A 7043-nucleotide genomic window follows, 5' to 3' on the forward strand; every position below is an offset into this window, starting at 1 on the left:
ATGAGAGTCTCCGGGTCTGTAGCATGGAACAGTCTTCTATTTCTATCAGTTCTTCAGATGCCAGGATTTTGACATACAAGCTAGACTCTCAACTCCAAATTAACAACAGAAGTAAGACACCATCATATACACAAACGAAGTCAAATACGCTCTTTTCTGTCTAGCCCACCTCAAATATTAAAAGAACCTGAACAAAGCAAGTGCACTTCAAGCTAGAACCAATTAAGGAACCGAAAATGTATTTACAAACACACAGAGAGACAGAGGGAGACACACACACACAACTTACTGGGCACACTGGAAGGGATGGATTTTCTCCCCCAGTGATACCTACCTTAGAAGTGCTCGCAGGAAGGCACTGGGTTAAAGTGTAATCGCCGTTGATATTTCTGATCCAGTTTCACGCGGCGTAGCGGGGGCAGGGAGAGGAAGCAAAGAGAGTGCAAGAGAAAAATCAAACTTGGCTACCAAATTATAGATCAGTTAGTGGCGGGGGAGGGGGGGGTGAGAAGATATAATTAGTGACAGAGTCTGGAGGCCCCCGCCTCCCCCCGCACTGGGGGCTGACTGAGTGGGCAAGGGAGGCAGGGCGGTGAGCCAGGCGAGCTGGAGCGGTGCAGGGCTACCCCCCATCTCTTCCCACCCCGCAGCCTCAGCGCAAAGCTACAGCGCGGCTGCGGAGGAGAAGCAGCAGCGGCAGCTACCTGGGAGCAGACGGAGCCGTGTGCGCAGCTCGGGGCTGGGCGAGCCGGAGGGGCCGGGCCGCGGGAAGGGAGCCGAGGGCTGCCGCCAGTCGCTCCGCGCGGCCAGCCGATCCCCTGGGTGCCGGGCGGGCCGGCGCATGCTCGGCTGCCAGAGGCGAGAGGGAGCCGCGCAGGGGCGGGGGAGCGGGGCTGCGGGTGTGCGCGCGCCCCGGGGGCTGCTGCTGCTCCCTCCTTCAGCCTCCCCCCGCCCGCTCCGCTTCTCTCGCCAGGGCCAGCAGCTCCCGCTTGGCAGCGAAGAGGAGCGGGACTCGCCCCCCCCCCCAACAGAGTCCTAAGAAGATGCACTAAAAAGTGGGGAGGAAGGGGCTGGGGGGGGGCGATTGGGCTCCTGCAACTGCACCAGCTCAAGTGGGAGCCAAGGCTGGAGAATCGATTGTGTCATTTAGGGGGAGTCCCCCCTTTTCTCCCCGAGCCGGATTGATCTACCTGCCAGTCTGTGCAGCTCTCCCCATCCAGGTGCCGCTGCTGCGCTGGTGTCAGTCCGTCCGCAGGGCTCGGGCGGCGGGAGTGGAGACCCCGCGCGGTAGGTGGCTCGGGCGGGGAAGAGCAGCAGCCAGCCCTTGTCTTGCGAGGCTCAGGGAAGGGTCAGGCCGGGGCGATGAAAGCAATTAAGACGCATCTGCTGTGTTTGCCTTTCCGCCGTCCTCCTCCCGCCTTGCGCCCCTGTGAGCCGTGAAAAGCTGCCAGCTGACGGGCGGCTTCGCTGCTGCAGGATCGCTTGCGCCGCGGTGGATCCCGCAGCCGCACATGTTGTCCGTATAGCTTGGCTTCAACGCACCCCGGTAGACTAAAAAAAGGGAATTCATTGGTGCTTGGAGGTTGCTGTTTTAATTGCAGGGTTGCTGGTTTGGGTTTTTTGTTGGGTTTTTTTTGTTTTCAAAAAGTTGCCTGTGTGCTGGGGAGGGGGAAAGATGCTCCCTGATCCATCTCTTGGTGCCCAAGGCGTCTGTTGAAAGTGTTAGCCTTCCACTTTTGCATTGCACGGTGGGGTTCATTGAGCCCACTGTCCTTTCCTCCTACTTCAGCTACAAACAAACTTTTCTTCTGCAGAAAGGAAGTAGCTGAGGCTGAGAACCTGAAAGTAGCGAATCCCTAGCGGCTTCCCTCGAGCTGCACTGACCCCAGCATACAGGTGAAGGAGCGGTCTGCAGGGCCTGTTTATAACTGACAGAGAGTGTAGTATGCCGTACATTTTAGACAAAATAACAGCCTCGGGAACAATTCCCCTCCCTCCACCAATGGCTGCTTATCCCGGCATTGTTTCCTTCTGTAACTGATCCTCTCTAAGGATGTTTAAACTCAGCTTCAACCATTCAAGTCTTTTTTCCCCCATAGTGTCAATATTAAAAGTGTACATTTTCCCTAATAAGATGCAGATAATGAGAATCTAATATTGCGGCCCATTTTGACTTCAGATATATAAGAGAGAAAATCCACTCCCTAAATGAGTTTATGATACCGATTCTGTAGGGTAATAACCTATGGATGTTGCAAATAGTAGAGGGTGCTTTGTTTTTCATATAGTATATAGTGATGAGTCTGTCAGACTACACTTTGATCTTTTATAATATACAATATTTCAGACACACACGCTGATGATACCTTAGGTTTTTGAGGGTAGGGGACACAATATCTTATACATTTGAAGTTTTTATCAGGCAGAGCAGATTACTTTAAGCGTTCAATTTCTCAGCGATCCAATTTTATCGGGATTTACTATCATTTGTGCTGTGCCATCCCTGGGGAAATAATGCTTTGATTAATGTAATCCTGGGCTGGGATCCACCACATGCCCCTCTCCCAGGAGAAGAGCCCTGTTTGACAAACAAAAACAGAGCAGCAACTATTGCAATCTGCACTCACCTTTAGAAGGCACAAAAAAATCCACCCCTCTCTGGAATACAATAGCAGCATTTCAAAACAATGTGAACTCTTATTAATTTACTCTGAATGCTCCTGATTCAGTGTGGGCTGTCCAGTCCAGCCCTCAACCTCAAAGGCAGCCCAACGGATGCTGCTCTGTTCCCCACAGAGAAGCAAAAGCATCTCTGGGAAGCCCAGTGCCTCTCTGTAGATCTGCCTCTCCTTGGTCTCTCAACGTTTCTGCCTCTTTGTTTCCCACTGCAGGGCTTGCTGCAAACTGTTTTCAGCTCCCCTCATTCAATCCAACAGCAGCCAGAGGCCTATGAAGCTCTGTCATTTCATGAGATTCAGCCACACATACTTGAAGCCATGCATGCCTCTCAAACCGGGGCAATGGTAAGCAAACCACAGCAAAGTGTTCTAAGCAGTTCAGAAGGACGGTAGTGGGGCCCCGGAAAACAGCCTTGTACCAAAGATCTTGTTAAATAAAAAGAAAACATCCCATTTTTGTTATTGTTTAAATATCTAGATTTTTTTTCTTTTGTTTTGGAAAGTGCTTTTCTCCCCCAGTGCAGAGCAATATACGTTTAAAAGGCCTACTGAAATCAGCAAACCAAGATCAGAACTAAACCTGCTTTCCCTTCCTTTATAACAGTAGGTGAACTGGCCTGTAGTCCCCCCACATTATGGGCAGCTGAAATGGTAGTGTAGTGTTTATCTTATTCCACCATAACAAAGCAGGTCTCACGGTGCCTGAAGAGGAGATCCAGTGACAAAGGAGGGCTCTGGCTGAGGTTTTGCCACTTTATTCAAAGTCTGGATTAATAAATCCAGGCTAGGGAGGAGGGCTCTCAAGCCTGAAGATAGGGGATGCGATTTGCACTAGGGTTTTCAATAAGATGCCAGCATCTCCCTCGTGTTTACCCAATGACCGCACTACAGTGACTCAGCATTTACGGTTTCTTTAGGTGTGTTTTTTTCCACTCTTTTTTTCTTTCCTGGTGAAAAACGACGCAATTACATTTCTGCATGCTGATCTGAGCGTTCGAATAACAAGCTTTAAACGCGTTATCAGACGCTTGTTAAAGGGAGTGGGGGTGCTGAGAGAAGACAGCAATGCTGCTTTTTTTTTTTTTAGAAAGAAATTTAAATTAAAAGCAGCTATAGGAAGAGATCGGCTGCAGCTCCGCTTCAATCAATGCACCGAGGCAGATTAGGAGAAAGTCTCAATCAAAAAGAGTAAATCACGCCAGGGAAAAGTTACTTAGAATTAATTCCTTTCTTTTGCGAGTATAAAATGACTTTCCTATATGGGATTCACTCAGTTTGCCTCACATCCCTCCCTTCAACAGTATAAAATTGTTATTTACATTTTATTTTTAAAAAGTGGATCTTTAATAAGCCACTGTTTGTGGGCGTGTTTGTTTGATCATTTTAACCAAACAGTATAAAAGGCCCCAAACTCACCATTGCTACTATTGTTATGGTAGGTTCCTTGCTTCAGAGGTTGCAAAATTGTAGTGGGAAGTATACAAATCCATGTTTGGAGCTCAGGATCTCCTCTTTCATAGCTCCATCAAGCAACAAGAATGTTTTAGAAGTAGGATCAGAGGGTTGAATTTAGGGAGGGGGATGCAAAGAAATGATGAACGATGTTAACTTTTGACTGCAGGAGTCATGATAGAGTTGAGTGAAGCTTCAGGGAAATAAATCATTTAATCCCAGAGCTACCGAAGTCACCTTTTCAAACATTTTGAGGCTTGAAATCATACTGCTATAAAAGCGAATGAATACTTAAAAGTATCAAACATTAAGAAATGTAGATATATTAGGAATGGATCCAAAATTAGAAAAAAATAACCACGCGATCATGAAAATATCAACCAAATTATATCTCCCAAGGAAAACAACAACAACAACGGCATCAGCAAAATTGTAGCTCTTGCATTCACTAAAGGAGAATAGACAGCATGTGCATGTTTGTGTGAAATGCCAAAAAGAGCAGCCTTAAGCTTGACCTACTGCAATCTGCACTGAGCTCCTCAGACAATAGACAAGTTCAAATGTCAAAAAATCTAATAATAAAAAACAGAGCTGCCAAACTGCATGAACTGTTTTCTAGTGTACCACAATTATTCACCCTCTTATCCACTAAGAGACTGCCAGTCTTATGCGCGTAAAAGAAAATCTATGTAATGCATATAGATTTTTTAAAAAATGTAAAACGCGATTGAGATTGCCAGCAAGCAAATCAGAATATGTCTAATAAAAGCAGAGCTAAGGTTTCCACAGCCTTGGAAAGACGCTAACTTGTAAATCCTTTTTTTATGTTGCTACATGTACAATTATTCTTATAAATAAAAATCTACGTGTTCGAGGAGCTAGGTTGTAACTATCTATCCGGAGAATTTTAAGGGAGGTGGTGACATTAAGCTTCATGTGCAATGTGTCTGCATGGAACTCAAGCCAGCAGATAGATTATTCCATTCATTTGAGCACTTTCATTACTATGCATGTTAGGTGCACCCTAAACACAGTAGAGCGTATAATATCAGAAATGTGCTGTTCTAAACGTACCTATATTTTCAAATAGATCTTAATTGTATGTGTAGTACTGTGTTACATTATTAATTTATTACAGAATCAGAAATTATTTATTACCCTAAACAATAAATAAGGTTCATACTGGAATCTTCGCAATTAAATGTATGGATAAAAGATCATCCTGCCTATTGTGTATGTCCTTGTTACTGTAAGCCTTTAAAAGTAATATGTCTTTTTTCCTCTTTTCTCCAGATTGGCTGGCGTAATATCTGTTGTCCAACTATCAACGGTTATATGAATTTCTATATGGGTAAGGTTTAAAAACAGAGCAAATCACATTATCTGGGAATGCTACAAATCTGGAATCCACTCAACTCCACCTTCTCATCTGACTGCTGTGTTATAAAGGAAAACATTTTACATATAGCATACTGTATATGTAGCATGTCTTTGTTTAACATTTTAATTTGTAAATGCTAATTAGGCAGTTGCTCTCCACAATTATATTATTACACACCTAATCATTCTCGAATATAAGTAGATGAATACTAAATACAGTAAATAGTATTTCCTAATACCTCGGCACTGTTCTTCATTTTGCAAATGAGTCTTTCCGGACAAAATAATTAAAACAACAAAAACCACAAAAACAAAAAACTCTTTGTAGCTTTGTTTTAATTGTTCTGGCACTTAAGGCATAAACGTGGCGGTCACATCCAAATAATATATTTAACAGCCAGCATGGAAAGTAACTATCAAATTAACTTGTTGCTCGTTTTAAGTGTTAATGTTTTCTATTTGCTTTCATTCGCTTCTATGTATACAGACAGTGAGTCATACAGGAATAAGACTGAGGAGTTGACCTACTAGAATTGTTTTTTTGGACTATAAATTCAAGTTTCATTTGAGGTAGAAAAAGGACAAAGCGCGAACTGCACGAAAATGCAATATTTTTCAAATATGGAATATTAACCATCACTGGCCTCTCTAAACTCAAAATCCCATGGTCATATGTCCAAAAACTGTCTGATAAACAATGGTAAATCCAAGACTCTGTGGTGACGTTTGTGAAGAAAATTGCACTATAGATATGTACCCTAATAGTCTGGGAAATAGTCATTGCTTTCTTTGGCAAATGCGGTATGGTGGGAAGTTTTAGTCATGTAAATATCTCCATGCATTTTCAGTCAAGGCTTAACTCAGTTGTGAAAGTGAAGGCATGTGAACACTTTGCACATGGCAAAAAGAGAAATGTCTATTTTGTCATTGTTTCTTTTGCTGTTTACTTCTCTCTATTATGCTTTTTGAACAGTGACTTAGCTTTCCACCAGATACCACATTTATGGGCAATACTATTTCCAGGATGTAATTGGTCTTTATACTGTAAAGACAAAGAATAAAACTTGCAGTCGCACTGAAACTGACGAAGTTCTAGTTGGAGAGAACAACCTGTCTTCAGGGCCTGGCAGAGTTTGTTATGATTATGCATCAAGCGTGCGCCTGCCACACCAGCGCTCCCTGGCACTTCCACTTTTACAGGTGTTTAGCTGGTGCTAAAGGAATGTTAACTTGCTGGTGTGTATACAGATATACAGATAGACCTTCATAAGAACAAACATATGTATTTATCAATAAAATCACAGAAGTAAATTGGTTACTTATGTGTCCCATGCAGCCACCTAGAAAAAGAAATAACAGGAATGGGCTCCTTGAGCAATATGTTAAGACTATGTACAATGTGTTTGCAAAAGACAGAAAATCTATGCAGACACCGAAGTTAAGACTGTTTTATGTCTGTAAATATCTACAGCTGGAACTTCTTGTGTAATTTTTGCATGTGTCTACTGATACGGACTTCAGCTGATTTACATT

General features: G+C 43.7%; 1 long non-coding RNA gene across 2 annotated transcripts; it reads left to right on the plus strand.

Moving 5' to 3' along the window:
- Positions 1 to 645: 645 nt before the first annotated feature.
- Positions 646 to 6355, plus strand: LOC116814710 (uncharacterized). 2 transcript variants are annotated; one of them, XR_004371318.2, is made up of 4 exons: positions 646 to 724; positions 1815 to 1896; positions 2892 to 3023; positions 4118 to 6355. It is a non-coding gene; the product is annotated as an uncharacterized LOC116814710 (long non-coding RNA). The 2 variants fall into 2 exon arrangements; XR_004371317.2 differs by lacking the exon at positions 646 to 724 and adding an exon at positions 1084 to 1220.
- Positions 6356 to 7043: the final 688 nt, after the last annotated feature.

This window comes from Chelonoidis abingdonii, chromosome 1, assembly GCF_003597395.2.
Source record: "Chelonoidis abingdonii isolate Lonesome George chromosome 1, CheloAbing_2.0, whole genome shotgun sequence".
Taxonomy (NCBI): Eukaryota; Metazoa; Chordata; order Testudines; family Testudinidae; genus Chelonoidis; species Chelonoidis abingdonii.